Below are 22,538 nucleotides of genomic sequence, written 5' to 3'. Positions count from 1 at the left end.
CATTGCTTTATGATTTTGCAAATCTGTTTAGTTATGTGGCTTAATAGAAGATAGTTGGATTCTCATATCTGCTTCTGCATCCAATTTATTGTGAATATCACACATCATGTAGCCTCTGGAAAAACTCTACTGTACACTTGTGAGAGAATGAGAGTGAAAACAGCAAATAACACCTTAGTATTATTATGAAAATATTTTTGGCCTTGTAGACTCCCTGAAAGGAACTTGGGGACCACTTAAGTGGACTGCTTAGAGGTTTTAGTTAAAAGAAAGGTGCCATCAGTTTCCCACTTCTTAGCTCCTGAAGGCAGTGGGAGCCATGGCAGGTGTTTGAGCTGAGGAGGGAAGGACAAGACACAGCGGGTTTTGGAAGCCCTCCTCTAGCAGACTGGGGTATGTGGTGCTTCCTGCTCCTATCCTAGGCTTGAGTTTCTACAGAAAGGTACAGTCGCCAAGCTCTTTTCATTTCCAGCAAAATATTTGTAGAGTTGAATCTAGCTTCCCTCTGGCAGTCCTCCTCCAGTGCCAACGGCAGCTACCTGGTGCTCCATGAGAACCTGGGGAGTGGGTGTTTGGAACCAACCACGTATCCTCAGCTCAGCTCTGCACTAGCCTGCAGACTCCGGCAGACCCCACCCAGGGCATATTTTTGGTGGAGAAGGAAAAAAAACCTCAGCAAATGAGAATTGATTTGGAATGAAACAAAAACAGAAAAAAAAAACAAAATGAAATAAGGCGGTGGGTTTGGTATTTGTTGCGACTTGTAATGTTTAAGGAAAAGCAGGAGGAGGGGGAGGTTTTTGTTTTGATCTCATAGGGGCATCTGGGTGTTTCTGAAATGCCAGTGGCTGGTGGCTCGCATGTGCGTGCACACATGTGTAATTTAACTTTGAAGTTTCCAGTTTTTACTTTTACTGGTACAGGTTTATCATTTGCATTAGTCTTTCCTTGGGTCATTTTATTCTGCTGATGTAATAAATGGGGGAGAATGTCCTGAGGTAATTTGAGAGGAACTGAGAGACAGGAAGGATGAAAAGTGCTAGAGAGGATACATGTGAGAAAGAGATTCCCATCGTGAAATCACCTGAGCTATGAGAGGAAACAAGAGACAGGCAAAGCCCCTTGAGGGACTATAAAGGAGGAAGCTGGGAAGTTGCCCAGGGGGTCAGACACTTCCCAGCACTAGCCACCAGGTGGCACCATTGACCCAAGACAGCTTAGTTGCTGTCCAAGGTTGGGGACCAGAGGGGTAACGGGGCAGTGTGTCCCGGCCGTTTGTGAGCTTGCTGTGCTTGTGACTTGGACAAGGGTGGCAGTGTTCATGCAGGCTGGCTTTTTGCCTGACTTGCACTTTGCTGTCAGCATCCAGTCAGGGGAGGAGGAGGTGGGACCATCCCTGTTGGGAGTCAGTCTGGTCCCTCCTCACCTCCATGACCCAGAGGTCCTGCTACAAACCTTTCTGCGAGTTGAGTCCTTGGTTCGAGTCTAAGCTGTTACTTGCTGTGTGACCTTGGGCAAGTCACTTCTCTTTAAGCCTTATTTTCCTCATGTTAAAATGCAGAGATTTGACCAGATGATTTTTAAGGGTCTTTTGGGCTCTAACGTTCTGTGATGCTCCAGAGAGGGGTCTGGAGTTGGAGTTAGATTCTAGATCTTTCCCTGTCAGTTGTGTGACCTTGCACAGGTCCTCCGTCCTCTATGGGGATAATGGTAACACCTCCCTCACAGACTTACATGAAAGAGCAGATTGAAAAAGGCTTTGAAATCATTTTTGATGCCATGGAGAGTGAGGGGTTGCTATTTATTATTTTACCTGGAGTCTAGTTAGCCAGAAGCAGGCATTATTCCATCCTCACAGTTTAGAAAGTTTGTGCCTCCGGCCGTGACTGCAGAAAAAGGTCTTCTGGTAGGTGCTCGCTCAAGTTCACTGCATCACTGTAGGAAATATCTCTTGAATCTGCTCCTTTCTCTCCATCCACACTGCTTTGCCTCGCTCCCAGCACTCTCTTCTCTCATTTGGGCTATGGCTGCGGGTTCCTAGCTGGTCCCTGCCTCCTGTGCCCCTGACTTCTCCAAACTGCCCGCTTTCCACACGGCAGCCCCAGTGGCGCTTCGGAAGTACGGTTCTGATCAATGCCTCGCCCGAGGTGTTTTAACCCTTCAGATCTGCCCTTTATTCTCAGAAAGCCGTCTGGACCTTTAACAAGGCTACAAGGCCTTCCATGATTAGGCGGCTGCCTGCCTCATGAGCCTCGCTTCTCTCCACTGTCCCCTTTTCATGTTCCACTCCGGTATCAACAAACTTCTTTCCACTCCTTGAACACCCTTGCTGTTTCCTGCTTGCAGCCTAAGGGCCATAAGCACAGGTTGTAGACTCCGGCAACCTGGGTTCAAATGCTGATCACCAGTTACTACTTGAGTGACCTGGGGCAAGTTTGAGCCTCAGTTTCTGTATATGTAAAATGCGGGAACCAACCGTGTCTAGATTGGATTGTTATGTGGATTGAATGAGGCGATGCATGTAAAGTGCATAGGATGATCCCTGATGCGTAAATAAGTGCTTAATCAAGGGTGGCTTTTCTTATGATGCTGTTCCTGGGCCTGGAATGCTGACTGCCTCCCCCACTGAACCATTTACCCAGCTGATATTCCAGAACTTCAGGATCCAGCTTAAGTATCACTCCCTAGGGGAGGGCTTCCCTGATGTCCACTCCTAACTGTTAGCTCCCCAGCTTCAGCGGCAACACCCAGAACCTGCCTATTGATAAAAATACCACATTTAGTACTTGTCCGTCTTCTCTCTGAGCCTGTGAGCTCCACAAGGGCAGGGACCATGTCACCATTGTCACCCTAGTGCCCAGCACAGGGCCTGGCTCATGGCAGCAAACATGCACTGAATGGAGGCCCTGCTTGTCATGGAAGACAGGGGCCCTTCTGGTCAGTGGGCTTGGGCCACTGGGTAGAAACCAGGGCCCCACACACTGAACAACTTCCCACTCCTGCCTGACCCCAAAGCCTCCATCTTCCAGCTCCCACTGCCTGGCCTCATAGAAGGGATCTTGGGACAACCATTCTGGAGGAGGAGGGAGCTCTCCCACAGCCTAAATACAAGTGTACCCACATGTACATACACATGCACATATATGCATGCTGGTGCCTGTAGCCTTCTTTCTGCCTGCCTTACTAGCACATATGCTCCCCTAACAGAAATACAGTCTGACACAAATATAATAGCTACAGTATTGAGTGTTTACTATATATGTTCTAATTATTAACTCATTTAATCCTCACAACCATTGTACAAGGTGGGTTCTCTCATCACTGCCATTTTATAGAGGTCTGGGATATCAAGGAGATTGCCCAAGGTCACACAGTGATAGGACTGGCACCTGCATAACTGGCTCCAGAGTCTCCTTACCTGCCACCCTGGTCTGCCTCTCACAGAGTGCCACAGCAGGATGACATCAGCTGTGAATGACAGTGTGGCGGCAGATGTCCTCCCTGGGAATGTCCTCACCTCTCTACAACACAGGACTTCAATTCCAGCTTCTTTTCAGTTTTTTGTATCCTGATTGTCCTGCCAGGCTGAGCTCGGGGGACCTCGTTACCCAGACACCCCATTTTTGAGGCTGACCCAGCATTGCTGTGCACACCTTCAGGCTGGTCAATTTCACATACAGGTGGCCAATCACATGTGGATTTGAAACCACAGCAGTGTAGGGCAGTGAGTGGACTGGGGTTGGAGTCTAGCCTTTCCACTTGTAGCTGCGCACACTTCAACAAGGGTCTTAACTTCTTTGAGCTTCAGTTTCCTCAGCTGTAAAAAGAGGAAAACAATTACTACTTTTCCTGGTAATTCAAAAATTTTACCTATAATATTTTGATTAACACTGGCACATAGCAAGTTTTAAAAATATTAGCTATTATTACTTCTGTTATTGGAGCAGAGTTTTTACCCTGAGTCCAGTTTCTCCAGGAAGACCTTGTTGAGAACCTCCTGAATTCTCAGCTCTGTTTTCTCTTTCTCTCTTTTTCAATGCTTATTTTATTTATATTGCCAAGTCTAAAGATAGGATTTTTCAGGTTAGGGTCAGAAGGAAAAGAAAGAAGTGCCCACTCAAATTTACACTGGCAGAATTTTAGCTCCATGTTTCAGAATATCAGATTATTCAAGCTGTAGAAGAGGGCAGCTTGCAGAGGCAGAGTGAGCCTGCCATGGGGTGTGTGTGTGTTGGCGGAGGCCTGGGCTCCTTGTCCCAGCTCTGCTATTACCTTGCTGTGTGTTCTCCGTCAGGTCCCTGCCCTCTCTGGCCTCGGTTTGGATGTGATGAGCCTGGATAACCCTTCCAGCTCCTGATCCTTCCTCCTCCCTCTTTGCTGCCGCTCCCCCTCCCTCCACCTCCATTTTCTCTCTCTTCGTTTCCTTTCTGTCTGAGACACAAACGCCATCCAGCACTTCTGAATGGTACTTTTGTTCTGTGAACATCTCTTTTCTGAAAAGGATGATCAGTCAGGTTTGTATCTTTTAAATGCTGGCACGTTTTTATCAGTTAAGAACTTGCACACCTCTCTCTCCAGAGACAACCTTAAAGAAGCAGGCAGAAGCAGCAAAGGGGAAGGTTTATGGGAGACAGTGGAGGGGGGCAGCTACAAAGCTTCTTTTGGGTCCTAATTTATGGTTCTTCCTGCAAATGCTTTCTCTCTTGGAAGTCCCCAAAGCTCCCTTCCTGTTCTTCCCCCTGGCCCTGAACATTTTCCAGCTTGGCTCCAGTTTATAACTGTGTCCCCCTCTTAATTTCCCCCAAATGGGGGTGGGTGTGGGAGCAGTCTGTGTCTGAGCCATCCTTGTTTCAGGGCGTCTTGAAGGCCTGGAGCACTGGACTTGGAGTCATAAGGCACTGGGTTTGCACTTTTGGCTTTGCACTCCTTTGCTGGTGGTCTTGGGCAACCCACTTCACCTTCGTTTTCTTATTGGCAAAAGAGAGCGCATAATGCCTTCCTCGGAGTCTTATGCAAATTAAGGGAGAAGCAATGTGTGAGAAAGTGCCTTGTCAACTGTAAAGCTCTGTGCAGGTGTAAGAGAATGTCATTATAGATCATGCCATGTACCTGCTCTGTGACCTTGAACAAATCCCTTAACTTCTCCAAGGGTCGCTTTTCCCGTCTGTAAAATGGGGCCCATAATACTTAGATCATACGATTAGTGTCAGAATTCCATGCCACTTGTGAAACACCTGGCACAGTGCTGCACTCATGGCAGGTGCTCTGCCTAGGTTTGTGTCTTTCCCTTTCTTATTTCTTCACAACACCTTTCCCTGTGAGTACAGCACAGAGTGAGTAAGCCATGGACTTCTGAAGTCAGGCAGCCCAGTGTGAAGCCCAGTTCCCACCAGTCTTTAGTGGGCAGATCTCAGGCAACTTCCTTGACCAAGCTGTGCCTCAATTTTCCTATCTATGACAAAGGAGGATACTAATGTCTGCTCCACAGGGTTCTTGGAAAGATTCGAGTGTGCGCAGAGTCAGGCCCAGGTGATCCTCCAGACCTTGCTCGGTCAGCAGACAGGGACACAGGACTTAGGGCTGGACAGAACCGCAGCCACCATTGTCTTCAAGCCTTTCCTTGAGCCAGTGAAGAAAGAGAGGCTGGAAAGGAGCGGAGTGGGAAGGAATTTGCTCCATGTTGCACCAGGAGTCAGATCCGAAGATCTCTGAGGAATTTCCTGGGATTCCGCTGGGCCACCTTGCACCCCTCAAAGGAGGCCTAGAGCCCCGGCCAGAGGCCAGACCCTTTTCCTCCGTCCTTGCTGGCAGGGGCGCCTCTGCGGGCTTCGTTCCCGCGCACCGGTCTCTGGCATCAGTGCTCTCCGGGCGCCTCCTCGGAACCGAACAGAGGGCAAACGCCTTCCAGGAGGGTATCAGGATGTTCCAGGGCGATGCGGGGGGAGAAATAAATTAAACTGCGTGAGAACATGGCTCAAAAAGAACCGAGCGCAAGGCGCCCTCAGGAAGGAGGCCGCCCTCCTGCGCCGGGCCTCCGCCAAGCATTTGCAATTTAATTGACATTTGGCGGCAGGAAGCCAATCAGTATAAGTCAATTGACGTTCCAAGATAAAACTAATCGCTGGCCGGGCGCTTCCCCCGCCGGCGCGGCAGCGGATGGGCCGCCGGGCGCAGCATGGCGGCCGCGCGCCGCGGGCCGGGCCCCGGCAGGTAATGGCGATGGCGCGTGTCTCGGCCCGCGAGGGGGCAGCGAGCGGCCCGCTGATTGCCGCGCAGCCCACGGCGGCCGGGAGAGGCCCGTAATGAATGACTTTATTTGCCGGGGCCCTGCTGAGAACAATTGAGTTTGTTATGGTAACAACGGATGCCAGCTTTCCGGGGGCCCCGGGGAGAACGGACGCGGCGGCAGCCGGGAGCTGGGCAGCGGAGCAGATGATGCGCGCCGAGGCGAGCGGCGCCGGGGGAGGGGCGCGCGAGGCGGACCGAGTGTCAGGAACCTCAGGGATGCAGAGCGCCCCGAGCCTGCGGAGGAGAGGCCGGGTGCCAGGCCGCCTTGGATGATGGACAGCCCTCCCCTTGAACCACAGGGCAGGATTGGGACGGAGGTTCATTAGATTCTTTCTTTTCTTGTTGGATTGGCCATTGTTCCCGGGTGTCCCTGCAATCTATTTTTCCCTCTGCTCCCTCGTCTGGGGTGGGTTCTGGTCCTGCTGGGAGGATGCCATGACGTGATAAACTTTTTGTCTCTTGCACCAGTGGAAAATTAGAAAAAAGAACAAAGCCATCCCTTCTTCCCGTGCCATGGCTTGGACAGTTCAAGGCTGGATTTTAGCCCAGTTTTGTCCCTTTGGGTGCAATTTAAAAAACATATGTGAAAAAAACAAAAACAAAAACCGTATGTGGTGGTGGTGTTTCTCTCCACCCTCCACCCAGCAGAGATGTCCTTCCTTCCATCTCTGTCCCCTGTTGGCATGTCCATGGTCTGAGGCATGGTATCTCCTACAGGAGGCTCTCCTTGCCTCCCTCCTTCCTCGTTACGTAGGAAGGGGTCTAGATTGGGAATCTAGACTGTTCTTCCCTTCTCTGGGCCTCAGTGTCCCCATCTGAAAAATGGGAGAGTTGATTGATGGCCTCCAAGGACCAGTTGAATGTGGGTGATCTACAGGGGAGCTGGAGTCAGGCCCAGGTCTCCACTCCCGGTCTTACAGTGTGATCCGTGGGGAATAAAAAAGTTCTCTCCTTCCTCAGCTTTATGAGGCTGACAGGTGACGGTTGCTAAGCATTCACAGTGTCAGGCACTGTGCTCAGAACAGCCTTAAGAAGTTTAGGTGCTGTTTACATTTCTCTTTGGCAGAGGGAAACGCTGAGACATGGAGAGGTTGAATAACCAGTCCAGGGTCACACACAGAGCTAGTAAGCTACAGAGCTGGGATTCCATCCCAGTAGCGCTGGGATTCCAGGGCCTGAACCCTTAACTGCTCTGCTAGTACCAAAGGTGGGATATAAAGCCCCTTGGCCCTCTCCCCTGCTCTTACACCTCACCCTGTCTTAGCCCCACCTCCCTTGCCCTCGGAGCTCCAAAACTCATTCTGAGTGTTTTCTGGGCAGCAGAACAGTGTGTTTTCAGGATGTCTTTTTCCTCCCTTGGCCTTTCCCTCTTTACCTTGGCTTAGTTAGTTCAGAGAAGGCACCAGCAGGAAGAGCTGCTGCAGAACCTGGGTCTCTTCTTGGCTCAGTCTCAGCTGGATTAGTGTATTCCGGAAATTGTTTCTAAAAACAGGCAGAGGGAACCCAGGTCTTGTCTTTTAGGAACAAGTTCTGTTCAACAAGTTCTCACTGGTTGAGGAAGTACATTTATTTTAGAGTTGTCTTTGGCACCTGTCTTCTTATCTCTCAAAAGGGGGTTCAGAGAACTGTTTCTCTCCCTGGAGATACCCCCTTTCAGGAAGATAGATTAGAAATGTAGTCCCAGTATGGCACAGCTGGAGGGGCCCTTGAATGTCAGCTACATTGATTTTAAATCCTGTCAACCCATTGTCTTCCAAAGTACTTCCTTTGCCATCCTAAAATGAAATTTAGAGAAAATATAACCTACCTATACACATAATTAAAAAAAACAGTGTAACACCCCAACTGTAGCAAAAAGGGAAAAGAAAAGTAAAATCTTAACAAAATGATACATTTTGCTGTGTAAATGATCAGGCATGACTACACCAGAAGACACAATAAAGTAGTCAGTTGCTTGCATTTATGCACAGAATCACCATGAATTCAGCAGCTACAAGTATGGGCAGCTGTGTTTTCTGGCAAAATGAAGACCTCTGGTGATACTGCCACCAGCAAATGGATTTTCTGAAATGGTGAACATGCCTTGATAAAATTACAACCAAAGCAAAGCATAATCTTTCCTCAATGTATATAGTGGTTGTATTTTGGGAAAGCCAGTGTAAATTAAAACACCAGGTTTGTGCATATAACTTAAAACAGTTAAATTCATGGCTCAAATATTTATGAAGAGAGTTTTTACTAACCTGACTATCTGGTGGGTCATCCCCAAAATTTGTGGGATGCAGGGCAGTCCTTCACTTTGCTGGACTGTAATGGGAGCATCCCTGGCCCTGCCCACTGAAATGCCAATAATTCTTCCCCAGTGACATTAATTATAACTCACAGATTTCCAAAATGTCCTCTGCCAGTGGGGGGGACAAGTTGTCCCTTGTTGAGAACTACTGGAGCAGATGGGTCTCTCTCTCTAGGGTCCCTTCCTTTGGGAAGTTCCTTGGCTGTTAAAAAGCAAAATCTGCTTATTTTATGCACCTGCAAGAGCTGGAGCTGGGGAGTCATAGAAGCTTAGCTCTGATTTATGTCTGGGACTATGAAAGCTATATGACCTATATGACCTTAATCCATGGGTGCCAAGCTCCCATGGGGCCTCAATCAGTGAGCACAATGCCATCCACAGCTCAGATCTGCCTGGGATAACTTCTGCCTTCTGTCATGCCCACAAGTGTAAATCCTGGCTCAAATTCCACCTCCTCCAGGAAGCTTTCTCTGTCCCTGGGCCCCCATTGCCTGTTGTTTAGGGCTGTCTGCGGGTCCAGGATAATTTCCCATGCTTGAATCATAACTCCATCTTCACGCCTTGCCTGCCTGCCAGAGAATGAATGGTCTCCTCCAAGGCTGAGACTGGGTTCTCTCACAGGGTCAGAGCAGTAGCAAAAGATGAATAATCTTGAACTAAGGGATGAAGCTTAGCCAGGCACCCTATACACATCTTGTCCTTTTTAAGCAAATGGTTTCCTTTGTCCTGTCCACCCTCCCTGTCCTTACTGGCTGACATGTGATGCCTGCTTGTGCAGACAGTGCTGTCTCATTTGGGGTCCACTGGCTTGCTTGCTCTGACCCAGTGCTGTAAGTGTGGCATGATCTATTGACCCCAATGCACAGATGAGATGAGGGAAGCATAAGGTCACATAGCTGACAAGTGACAGAGCCAGAGCTTGCACCCTGTGTCACTTAGATACTTGCAAGGCTGGGCCTCTCTCTTGGGGAGTCATTCATCCATTTACTGGTCCTGACTTGCTGTTTGGCCCTGTGGCCCCACTGGGGGCAAGGCCTGGTGCCCCGCTTTGTTTTCCCTTAGGGAAATCTGTCTCCCAAGTCCCAGATCAGGCAAGGAAGGGAGAAGCAGATGTCCCCAGGGAGGGAGTGGCCGCTGTTTCCTAGCAGCTGGTTCCTTTGTACCCTTTTATTTTTTTTTGCACTTTCAATGAGATGCCCTATCCTCCAATGACTTCACCAAAGGAAGGTATGTTCACCTATCAAGTTTCTTCCATTCACTTTACAGATATTTATTGTGTGCTTGCTCTGTGCCAGACACCGTTTTAGGTGCTGGGGGCACAGCAATAAACAAGATAGACAAAAATCCCTGCCTTCATGAGTGACATTCTAATGAGGATAGAGAGAATAAATAAATATGGAAAGTATGTAAGCATGGCGTGGGGGTAAGGTACATGCTGTGTCATGTATGATGTTCATAATGATATGACATTGGGACAGAGACCCTAAGGAAGGGAAGAGTGAGCCACAGATATCTGGGGAGAATCGTCCAGGGAGGGCACAGCAAGTGCAAATGCAGGTTGTGTGCTTGGTGTGTTGGAGGGACAGTGTGGCTGGAGTAGAACAAGTAAGGGAGAGAGTGGGAGGAAGTGAGGTCAGAAAGCTGGTACTGGGGGTCGGGGGCCCCAATGCACTGAGGGCCTGCAAGCCATGCTAGACTGTGGGTTTTGCTCAGAGTGAGACGGGGCGTCTGTAGGTGGCAGCCCAGAACCTCTAATAGGGAGCTGCAAAAGTGGGTTCTGGACTCATTCCTCATCTCCCTCCTTCACCTCCAGTGAGTCACTAACTCCAGCAGACCCTCCCTCCTCATTTCCTGAATCTGCCTCCTCCTCTTTGTAGCCACTCCCACCATCAGCTCTCTCCTGGGCAAAGGCCCTCACCTGCCCCTCGGTCTCTCTCTCATTCCCCTCCAATGGGGTTTCCACACTGTGGCCAGATCAGACCACGTGACTCCCTTCCCCTACAGCCCTGGGCTTGGAGTGAATTGGGAATCTATGGATATGAGCAGATAAGGGGTCGACTATTTGAAACGGAGACTGGGAATCTGGAGTTGGGGTTGCTGGAAGGTGGGCTGTCATTTTGTGGGTAAGGGAAGCAGCTTAGTGCAGTGGCCCAGAGGCCACTTCCCTCCTCCCTGCCTACCCCAAGTAAGACCCTTGTCCCCAGCCTTGCCTCTGGCCTCAGCAATGGCTTCCCCAAGAGGTGCCTGCTTTATTTATTGCTTCTCCATAGCTCCCCACAGCCACAGGAAAGTCTATTAGTGTGTTTGCAGACTCTGCCAACTCGGCGCAGATGCAAAGCTTATTTGCAAACTGTCACTGTCCTGGCCTCCTCCGGAGACCCGCATGCTGGGCTCAGCCTTGTGCCTCCAAGAGCCACTTCCCCCAGGCAGCCAGCCAGGCTGAGCCCCTTTCTCGTGATTTCCCAAAGTACAGCATTTTGGTTCGCAGTTGGGGAATTAAATTAAATGCTACAAAGGAACCCTAACAGTGCATTGGGCCATTCTGATCATGGAGAATGAAGTTCTCTCTGTTGATAGGAGCTCATTGGCATGGCATAAATTAAGGAGGTGGTGAGAGAAGGCAGAAAGAGGCCTGGATCCAGGGCCTGGAATCCAGGTTCAAGTCCAGGTTGGGCTGCTGAGTGACTTGGTTTCTGGAAATTGTTCACTGCTTCTGGGCTTCAGTTTCCAAGCAGTACAAGAAGTGTAGATGATCTTGGAATCCACCCTAAAATTCTCTGAATTGAAGAATTCACCAAAGACTCAGAGACAAAATGATTTGCCTGAAACTGCTTGGCAATTGTGGAACTCTGGTGGGTGTCTGCCTCAGTGGGGTGAGAGGCGCCGAGGACAGGAGGCTCCAGGGCTCTCAGTCTCATCTTGCCTGACAACTCTGCAGCATGACCTTGGGTGAGCTGCTCTTGGCTCCCCAATTTTCTCGTCTCTAAAATGGGAATGGTAATCTCTTGCCCACCTCCTGAGGGTATCATGAGAATCAGATGAACTGATCAGTGTGGAAGGTCAGTGTGAATCTATACGTGAGGGGTGGTGATTGTCATCATCATCATCATCCTTTTCAGGTGTGCCCTACCCTGTCTAGACACACACATGCCTGTCAGCATAATACAGGAATATGCTCCTCCTGTGTACTGAGCCCAAACGAGTCAATTTAACGATGGGGAAGGGAAATGATGGTGCTTCTAGGTGAAGAACCCCTCTTTTAATTTGTTCTTTCTCATTCCTCACCATCATAAATCCACCACTGATGTGAGTGAGTCTGGTGGAGAATACACAACAGATATACACAAAAGCCTCTTGAGTTCTTTTCAGCTGGGACAGGAGATGACACACGTTGGCAGACAGAGGCTGATCTCTGTGTATCCAAGAGGAGTCGAGCCAGTCTGAGTATATCTAACAGGTCAAGCTCTAAAATGAAGAAGCAATAAGCCAGTGAAATGGTACTATCACCGAAACATGATTGATCAATTGAATTCTATCAGAGACAGTGGACAGTGAGATTAACTCAGGCCTGATAGGTTCAATGAGTTAAAGCATGATGTTCATTTCAGCTTCATTTCACCAGTCTTTGCTTGTGAAATTGGTCAATCAATAGAGGTTGAAGATCATATATGTATCTATATATATATATATATATCGGGGACCATCTTATGGGGAATATAATCTCGGTAGCTGGCTCCTGGCTGGGGCTGTCTGCAGTGGGTAATGGAGACAGAACAGGGACTCCATCAGCCCCATCGAAATGGCCTGATATCTTCTCCAAATGAAAAGTATTTTTGGATCTTGGGTGATTTATCTTTTTTTTCCTCTCTCTCACTTTGATCTATGACAAAACCCATACCCATCTTGGAGAAATATAGTGATTTCTCCTGCAAACATTTGTGCAATGATCAGAGAGATACACTTCAAAATATGAACCTTCTTTTTAGTTATATTGTCCTTGGGAAAAAATAAAGACATAATTTAAAAACGCAAATGTGGGTAATGCAAAGATATCAGAGTAAATATGATTTTTAAACCCTTTTATTTATTTTTGCGCAGTGGGGGATGGGGGGCACACCGCTGTGTGCATGGAAGCCAAAAAAGGGATGCATGCCCAGGAAATCCTTCCACGTATAATTAAGACGAAGCCTTTAGCATTCTTGGATCTCATTTAAAAGCACAATTCGCAGAAACAAATCACTCTTTTGCTCCTAGTAATATTTCATTTACTTTGGAATATTTCACGATAGTGGTTAACATCCTTCCTAATTAGTGTGCATATCTCTGTAAGGTGGAGTAATTAGGTAACACTGTACAAGGTAATGGACTTGGGCAGTACAGATTAGAGAGAACAGAACTTGTCCTGTGGCAGTGCACAAGGTGTCACTTCCTTCCTACCGATTTTTTTGAGGTCATCTTGATTCATTTAAGCACAAAGAAATCCCATCTCTTCATAACAGCACCATGAGAGCTTGAATAATATGCTTGTGTTGTTTGTACATCAAAATATATATTAGGCTCTGGATAATGCTACTGAGCAGCTACATCCTCCACTTCCCCCCATTCCTGCATTCAAATTGTGCTGAATTATAGCTATATCCCACACACTGTCTTTTATCGTGCCTCCAGGCCTTTGCATGTGCTGTTCCTTCTGGTTGGAATGCACTTCCTCTTCCCTGCCCCTTTCTGTGACTAACTCCTTCCTACTCATCCTTAAGACTTGGGTTCAGCTTTTTTTTTTTTTTTTTGCCTCTGGGGGTTTTTCTGGACCACTTCCCGTCCCCAGTCTGGACTAAATGGAGTGGTTTAGTACAGGGTTAGGCGCAGACTCTGGAGACAGACTGCTTGGGTTCTGATCCCAATTCCTTCACTTGGCTGTGTGATCTTGGGCAAGTTGCTTAACCTCTCTGTGTCTCTTGTTTCCTCATCTGTAAAATGGGAGGGGCCAATAATAGATGACATCAAAGGGTATTTGTGAGGATCATATACTAAGGTACTTAGAACGGAGCTTTGCACAGAGCAAGATCTGTATAAGGATTGGCTTTCACCATTTGGCCTCCCAGGACTGTTTCTGCTTCTTAGGCTCCTAGCACTTGCCTTACTACATTTTAATTATTCGCTTGTCCACATCTTCCACTTGAGGGCAGGACTAGGACCTAGACCCCTCTCTAGCTCTGGTGCCAAGTGCAGGCCACCCACCCAGTAGGTGTTTGATGTATGTTGCTCAGTGAATGAACGGATCAGAGCAGGAGTCAGGAGCCTTGTGTTGTCGTAGGTCCAGCTTGCCTTGCTTGTACCTGCTGTCTGGACATGAACAAATCTCTTTGCTGTCTGGCTTCACCTTTGCTATCCCTGAGCGTGGAGTCAGCAGATCCCTTGGGTCCTTTTCCTCACTGACAGCCTATGACTCATTGGGTAACACACGGCACAATCAGATTCACTCTGGTTGAACCTGAACATATTTGGCAATTTTACAATTTCACATTTTCCCTCTCCAAGAAGAAAGACTGAATGCAACTAATGGCTGAGTAATGGCAGTTCCAATGGGATTTTCCTCCATGCCACTTTGATTTTTCTCAGCCTGCAGCTCCAGTTTAGGATGGAATTTATAAAATTACCTGAACATAGATTTTGCTTCTGGGCTACCATGGGACATTTCCAACCCTGCTACCCTGATCCCTGGCACGGAACCTGGAGACACCCTAGAAGTCTTTGCCAACTGAACGCTGTTGCGTGTGCCTGGAATCCCATTCCCTTATCTCGGCTTCTCAGTCCTGTTCTCGGGCCTGGCTCAGACAGCCTCTCCTCTAGGACCCCCTTCCCATTCGTTAGTCTCTCTGGGTCCCCTAAGCACCCAAAACAGCACCACGCGGAGACTAGAAACTTCGTGAAATATTCTGATAGAAGAATTAATGACGTTTTGTTGTTGTTGAACTCTGAGCAATATAGGACTTGATGCGTTTTCCTTTCACTGTGTGCCATCGAGAACCTTAAGAGCACAATTAATTTTTGGCAGTTTATCATCCTCTCTAGTTTAAAATTTTATGAGCTGCTTCAAATCTTTCTTAGAAGTCGGTTGAGTATAAACGCTTGGTTGTTTTGCTTCTTTGTTCCTCTGGGATCACTGACTTAATGGAGGTTACGTCCAGATGCTTTTCTCCTAGAGGCCATCTCACTGCTGAGTTCCCCTGCATCATTCAGTCCTGCAGCCTCTTGAGTTTTCCTGGGTCATTCATTCAGTCAACAAACATTTATAACCATCTCCTACACTTGAGGTTGAGCAGACATGGGCTTTGCCCTCAGAGAGCTCGGACTCTTAGCAGGGAAGGAAGGAAATAATAATCCTAGAAACAGCTCATGTTTGTTGAGCACTTAGGCTGTGTCGTGTATGATGCTAAGTATTTACATGTATTCCCATTCAGTTATTTCATCAACTCCAGTTACCATTATTACCCCATTTTACAGATGACAAAATGAGGATTGGGGAGGTTAAAGAACTTGTTCAAAGGTCATAGGCTTATAAGGGACAAAGTGGGGACTTGAACCTGGGTCTGTCTGGGTTTGGAGCACCCAAGCCACATCCATTGCAGTGCTCAGCTTCACCCCAGTGCATAGTAATAGGTGTGCAAGTGCTTGGTTATGTGTTTGCTGTGTGACTTTGAGCAAGTTATTTAGTCTCTCTGTGCCAGGTTCCTTAGCTGTAAAATGGGAATTCTAAGAAGACTACCTCATAAGGGGATTCTAAGGAATAAAACCCAGCCTGCAATGGCCCCTACAACTCACCGAGGAAACACAGAGGAAAGGGCAGTTAATTCAGTCTTTGGGCTTGAGGCTGGCTTCAGAGAAAAGGTGGCTTTTAGGCTGGCTCTTGATGGATAGGGGCTGAAGGGCATGCCAACAGAGAGAACAGGACGATTGGTGGCATTGGCGGGCTATGGTGAAGGTTCCATTTAAGAAATGATGAGCAATCTGCTGGGATGGCATTGTGGGGGGAATGGAGGGATGACCCTGACAAGGCAAGGGGGTAGAAGGGCAGGTCGTGGAGGGTGTGGAGGCTTGGGCTTTGTCCTCAGGGATCCTTGGAAGGGTTTCCATGATGAAAATGATGACAGCAGCTAACATTTTTGAATACCAACTTTATGCCAGGTCCTGTGCTGAGACTGTCACAGGGATTAACTCATTTTAGTGTTTACAGTGGCCCCATGGATTTTCCTGTGCTACCATGGTTCCCCATCTACAGATGAGGAAACTGAGGGCTTTAGTCTTAGTAGCTGGTATGAAGAGTAAAGGGAAGTGGAAAGAGCACTGGATCTGCAGATTAGAGACCTAGGTACAAACCCCAGCTTCATCACTTAAGAGTTGAGTGGCCTTGGATACCTTACTCAGCTTCTCTGAGCCTCAATTTCGTCATCTGTAAAATGTGGTAGGAATATGTATCTTGCACAGATGTTCTGAGAATCCAACAAGTTTAAGGGTGTGAAAATAACTTGGCACATGGCTGGCACTAAGCAGTGCTCCATCCTGGGTGAGGGCAGGGTGGCTTGGAGGAGCTAGTGTCCCCATTATCTTGTCAGCACCCCTTCATTCTATGATAGGGACAGATGATGCTCTCTCAGTCTTATGCAGGACATTTTGCATCAGGACGAATCCTCTGCCCTTTTTCCCTCCTTTTAACCCAAGGTCATATCTAGCCCCTCCTGTGGAGAAATTCTAGAGCCACTACTGCCTTGAAAAGCTTCTTTTGCATCTGAAACAATTTCATAAAGCTGCCAAAGTAGCATGATCTGAATTTGGCTGGTCTCTGCTTTATAGACTGCTTTTAAAATCAGCTACTCTAGCTACCGGAGGAGATCAACGCCAAGCTCTCTGGGCCTACTTGACTCAAGCTGGAGGTACTCTACGTTACACCAGTTCAGTCTTCCATACCAGCCTAGCTCTGGACTCCTGGGGCAGGTGGCCTGTCAAGACCAGGCTCTGCCCCTGTCCTCGCTCGGGGAGGCAGATCTGAGGGCACTGTGGGTGCGCAGTACCGTGGTAAGAGGCAGCAAACTGGCTGGGATGTCACTTATCACAGAACCTGGAAGGTCTGATCTGGAGAGGACCTTGGACCCTGGAGGCGGGGGTTGTAGTCCGTAAAAACAGTAATGGGATGTGCCAGTTATTTTCATAATTTCAAAAAGCTTGAGGGTAAATGTACCCTACTTTAGAAAGGGACATCTCTTTCTGTCACTTTCTCCTAAAAGCCACCCCCCATCTCCCACCCCAGGTTTCTCACATGCCCATTCCTAAACCAAGTACTGGCAAAGAGAAGGGGATCCCATGGTCAACTTGGGCATTCATTTAGGAGTATACTGCATAAACAATCAAAGGGGAAAATAAGTTAATGCTCATTTAATACCATTTAGTTGTCAAAATCGAGGTGGATTTTGGAGGAGAAAAGGATTAGAAATGACTGACAGCCTCCTTGGTCTATTGTCAGGGCTTCTGGGGCACAGAGAGGGGAGGAACTTATCTGGGTTCACACAGCATGTAAGGACAGAGCTGGGGCTAGAACCCAGGCCTGCTGGCTCTCAACCCTTTTCCCACCAGGCCCTGCCACTGCCCTGCCATGCTAAAGGACAGCTATGAGATCGAAGAAGGCTCGGTGGCAGTTCCAGCTTTGGCTTGGGCTCTAGAGAAATGGGACACTTCTGGCCTCCTCCCCTGGGGGTTGTATCCCAAAGGCCATGATGCCAGAAGGGATTGCCGAGATTTGTTTGTTTTTATTTTTTTTCCTTCAGTGAGCCTCTGCAGACATAAAGTACAGGATGATTTTTAAAGAAACAAACCAGAACCCTCCAAGAAAAATGCAAAACCCCTGAATCTGCTGTGCTCCGAAGAAAATGCAATGGGTTTACGATCTTTTAAGACGCACAAGAGACAGCTTTTTCTTAACAGATGGGAATCTGAGGCTATTTTGCTTCCTCCCCCTTTGCGTGACCAGACATGATTGTGTAAAGCTTCTAGCTTCCAAGCCAGGTTGTGAATAACATTGGTTTAACCTGAAATTTAAAGCCAGCATTTCTTTGCTCCCCGAGACGGGGCTTCCTGCCCCTTGCTCCCCTGAAGCTAGCTTCCAGAATGTTAATTCTGCGAGCCATGGTTGACTAAGCCCAGCACTGGGTCTATTACATATTATTTGATTTGGAGTAGAAAAAAAAAAGATTTAAAGATACCCTGCCCCCTGTATACCTTTGTACTTTTGCCCATGTCTGTCCGTATATTTAAACATACCATTCACAATGTGAGTTCAGATTTCTCTCCCTGGAATAAAATGGTTCTGAGCATTTCCATAGCCTGCCTCCAAGACCACATTCCCCAATTAAGTCAGACAGCATCTTCACGGCACAGATGAGAAACGCTACGGAAACTCGCACCAGAGGCCTGGAAGTTCAGACCTGCCCTCGTGCAGGAGATGGGTTTTTGTATTCATTCTGTAACTGATTCCAAGCACATAAGCCTTGCCTTTGACTCATACTCACTGTGCACACACTGTGTGCGGCACTTGGGGACAGCTCAGTGTGTCCCTGCCCCCTGAGAACCATGTGCCTTTTTGTTAGAGCACTTATTTTGGTTGATACTTGCACCTCTGTTGGTCTGATCTTTTTTTTTGTAATTCGTCTTTGTCTCCTCCACTGGACATAACTCTGTGAAGACAAGGACTGGTTGATTTTTGCCTGTGGTTGTATCCCTAGCTTGGTGCCTCCTTGTGAAAGTTGGTTGAGGGAATAATGAATGAATGAATGAGATCAGATGGAAGGATCTGCCATTTGAGGACCAGATGCGCAGAGTGAATATGGTTGTTAGAGGTATTACTAATTTGTTCATTTATTCCACAATTATTCCCTGTGGAAGAAACAGAGATGAATTCCCTGCAGCCTTTGCCCTGGAGGTGGTTCACCATGGCTCCAGGGGAGCTTGGAGAAAGGGGTCAGAGCCCTTCAAAGCAGGAGACTGAGAACCGGCTGGGGGCATGAAGGAAGGCATCCTGGAGGAGGAGGCATTGTACTTGAAGGCTGTGTCTGTTCTGGGAAACAGTGGGGAGTGCACGCTTGTGTTTGAGGAATGATGTATCTTCCACGTAGATGGATACCCTACACCCCCGAGGCTGACTCCAGCGCAGCACCTTCAAACTCTATCTCTGCAGGCCTCTAGTCTCTACTGAAAATTGGGCTTGGGAACAGGGCATAGAAAGCACAGCCTGATCCAAAGGAGCTCGTGGTTCAGGCCTGGAACTGAGGAAGGTGGAGGGTGATTGTTGGCTGGCCCTCCACTCGGCTTAAACTCTTCCGTGGCTCCCCACTGCTCCCACTGCAAGGCTCAGATCCTTTCTGGGCCTCCGTGGCTGCCTCTCCAGATTCTCCTGGCATCTCTTTCCCTTACTCCCTCTGCTCCTTTCATTTCCTTCTCACCTCAGGACCTTTGGAGAGTTGTCCCTTCCCCTGGACCACATTCTCCACCCCCACCCTCTTTGCCCTGTCCATTCCTCATCCTCTACTCTCGATTCAAGCATTACTTCCCCTTGGAAAACTTCACTGACCCTTCTCCAGGTGAGGCCACACCTCCTTCCCCCATTATACATGATCAGATGTGTGCATTTCTAAACCCCTTATTCCACTTGGCATGAATCACAGTTCATAATCATGTTTATTGGTGCAATTGACGAACATGGGCTGCCCTCTCTGGATTGTAAGGAGAGGCTTGTTGATCATTACTGTAGCTCCTGGGTTTTTTTGTTATGGTTGTTGTTTTTTGTTTAATATTACCTGATACAGAGTAAAGACCTTATCAATATTTGTTAAATGAATGAATAAATGATTTCTCCATGTCCCAAGCTTTCTTAGGGAATTGAAGATTTTAGCCATCTCCCACTCAAAGTGACAGGGTGAGCTTTGCCTCCCTCCCCAGTAAAAGAAGCAAGTGGAGGTGCTGGCTGGGGGCGGGGGTAGCAAAGCCATCACAGGTCAAGGTGAATGGAGAGGCAGGCTCTTTCTGGCTCACTGTCCTGCACCGCAGGGTCTGGGTCACCAAGGCAGCCTGGACGTTCTCACAGGCTCAGCCGATGGGTGCCGTGACTGACCCTCAGGCAGCCAGAGCAGGGTGTGGCCATTCCTCTTGCTGGAAGACTCCTGGAGGTCCATGTGACACTACCTTTGTTCATAGTGGTTGTGGTGTCCTCGGGGAAGGACCTTGAGGACCGCAGGTGCATGCACTCGGGACAGCCATGCGCCCTGAGCCTCCGCGCTGTGCCAGGCCTGTGGGTGACCAGGCGGTGGCCTTGCCCACAAGAAGCCTTGTTGATTCTCCCTCTCTGAGCTTCTTCAGTGGAGGCAAAGCTCTGCCCTCCCAGGGCCCCGGGCTGTGGAGAGAGCCCAGCCTGTGGGTCCCATGGGGGAGGGATCGTGCCAGGGGATGTTTGTGGGAGAATGGTCTGGCTGATTGAGTGGGGCCTCCCTGAGAGGCAGAACCAGGCACAGCCTGAGTGGGAGGTAATTTCTGAGCAGTGTCGGCGGGGGGGGGGGGGGGTGAGGCCTGGGTGGTAGTCGCCAGGAGCTGGCTTACAGAAGGAGACTTGATTGGAGTTTTCGGTCTGGCTGGCAGGATGGAGGTTTGGGGGTAAATTGAAGTTGGTGGACAGGGAAAAGTCTCTGGAAAGTGGATGTGGTCTCTGACAGGGAGAAAGTTGGTGGGAGCGCTGGGGCCTGAGGACAACGTCTTGTTTTGGCAGGAATGACTAAGACCATCCTGGCCAAAGCAATGGCTGTGCAGAAGCAAGCTGAGCTGTCTTTCCTGTGTTTGTGTGTGTGCATGTGCACACGTATGTACATGTGTGCACACGTGCACAGAACCTTTGAGAATAGGATCTTTCGGTGGATGCCAACCGACAGGAGAACATTGCTGGGAAGACACGGACTAGGCTGTGAGCTTCCACATCTTTCTAATCCCAGTGACCTTGTGTGTGTGATCCCCAGGGGGACAGGCCATGGCTGAAGAAGGGCCTCTCAGGATGATGTCCTGTGGGCAGGAGTAAGGTCCTTTCTCCTTTTAGGCTGGCAGATGTGGGTCAGAGCCCTCCTGTGGCGGGTGTCTGGTCATTCAGGCTCTGGCCCAGCCTATGGTGTCCTCTTGGACCAAAATTGATGTGGGTTCCATTTTCTCAGGGGGTTCCCAAGCTGCCTCTGAAGGCCCTTCCCGGAGAGGATGCTGGGGTGCTCTGAGCCTGTTGGCCTCCGCGGGGGAGTCTGGAAGGCCAGCACTTATGGGAATGCCCAAAGCTGGCATCTTTGTTCAAACGTCAGACTGTGTTGCCGTCACTCCCGGAGAGGATGGTTGCACGCACTGGCTTGGCACACAATAGCTCACTGCTTCATGCTCCTTTTCATTTGGTCTCATCCCCCCACGTGGGTGGGGTTTTGATATGATGGATGAAATCCAGGGCGGCAGTGTGCTTGCGTGTGGGTTGGCTGGGCCTTGTCATGGGGCACCTGTCAGCGAGGGATCCGGCCATGCTGGTTGTCTCTGGGGCTTCCCGATGGCAAAAGCGGGTGCCCCACGGCTGCCTCGGGATTCCAACAGCCCCTCACGGTCAGCCCTGTGTGGGCACTGAGGTCTTCGAGGACCCCGGGGAATGATGCAGCCCCAGAGGCCGTTTCTTCGCTCGAAACGTTTGTGCAACTTTGCTTTCATTTTGCGTAGTTCCAGCCCAAGGCTCACGAAAGATATTTCATCACATTTTCTTTTTCATTGATAATTCATATTTTCTTTGAAATGTAAGCATCATGGCCAGGGACTGTTATGGTGAGAAGAGCTAACTATCGAATGTATAGAGAATTTAATCTTATACTTTCTTTGTAATTTAAGTTTTTAAAATAGGTGATACATTTAAAGTTCTAAAACAAAACAAAACAAAAAAAGGCATATGCTGGAAAGTCTCCCTTCCCCCACCCCATCCATCCAATTCCTATTGCTCTAGATGGGTGACCACTGTAAATGTTTCTTAAGTTTCCTACTATTTTCCTTTGTACACATATATGCAAAATGCATAGAAAATCTTATTTCCGTTCTTTTTTAATGGAAAGAGTTGTATATTATACGTACTGTGCCATCCCTTATTTATTTTTACACATAACAGTGTATCTTGAAGGTTTTTCTGTGTCAAATCACAGAGGGAGTTCTCATTTCTTTTTATTGCTGCATAGAATTCCACTCTGACTATACCATAATTTATTTAACCAGACTCCTACAACTAAACTCTTGGGTTGTTTCCGTCTTTTGCTACTATAACTTTGTACGTATATCACTTTGCATATATGTAAGTCTAGCTGCAAAATAAATTCTCTGAAGTGAAATCCCTCTATCAAAGGGAATGTGCATTTGGATTTTGATAGAGTTTGCCAAATTGTCTATCAAGGCCTGTAACCAGTACACTTTAACCAGAATTGTGTGAGTGTCTGTTTCCCAGCAGCCTTTCTAGCACTGTGTTTTAGCAACCAGTTACATGATATAGTGGCAAATGTTTGGGTAGGAGCACCAGCTCTGGGATAACTGCCGCTCCAGGGAGGGTGCTCAGTGTGGGAGGGGCAGTTCCACCTGTGACTAAGGGTGCAGTGTCTGGGTCAGCTTGAGCTCAAATCTTCAGGCAAATCACTTAGTTCCTCTAGGCCTCAATTTTCTTATTTGCAAAATGGGGGACATATATCACCTACATCTGGGGTCATTTTGAGCGTCCAATGAGATAATGCACGTACAAAGGGCTTTGCACAAGGCCTGGCACGTGGCTATGGGAAGCTGGCTCTCTGCTCCCCAGCAGGGTGCCCTCGGGCAAGGCACCCTCTTCCCCTAGCCCCACTTCATTTCCTCCCTTGAGCTTGTGGGTCCC

General features: G+C 48.4%; 1 protein-coding gene across 5 annotated transcripts in view; it reads left to right on the top strand.

Annotated features, from left to right (window-relative positions):
- PAX5 (paired box 5) overlaps nt 1–22,538 on the top strand; it is a 215,954-nt gene that overhangs the window by 38,489 nt on the left and 154,927 nt on the right. The window lies entirely within an intron of this gene.

The sequence above is a fragment of the Choloepus didactylus genome, chromosome 10 (genome assembly GCF_015220235.1).
Source record: "Choloepus didactylus isolate mChoDid1 chromosome 10, mChoDid1.pri, whole genome shotgun sequence".
Taxonomy (NCBI): Eukaryota; Metazoa; Chordata; class Mammalia; order Pilosa; family Megalonychidae; genus Choloepus; species Choloepus didactylus.
The sequence above is the reverse complement of the archived record's forward strand: the minus strand, read 5'-3'. Positions and strand labels throughout refer to the sequence as shown.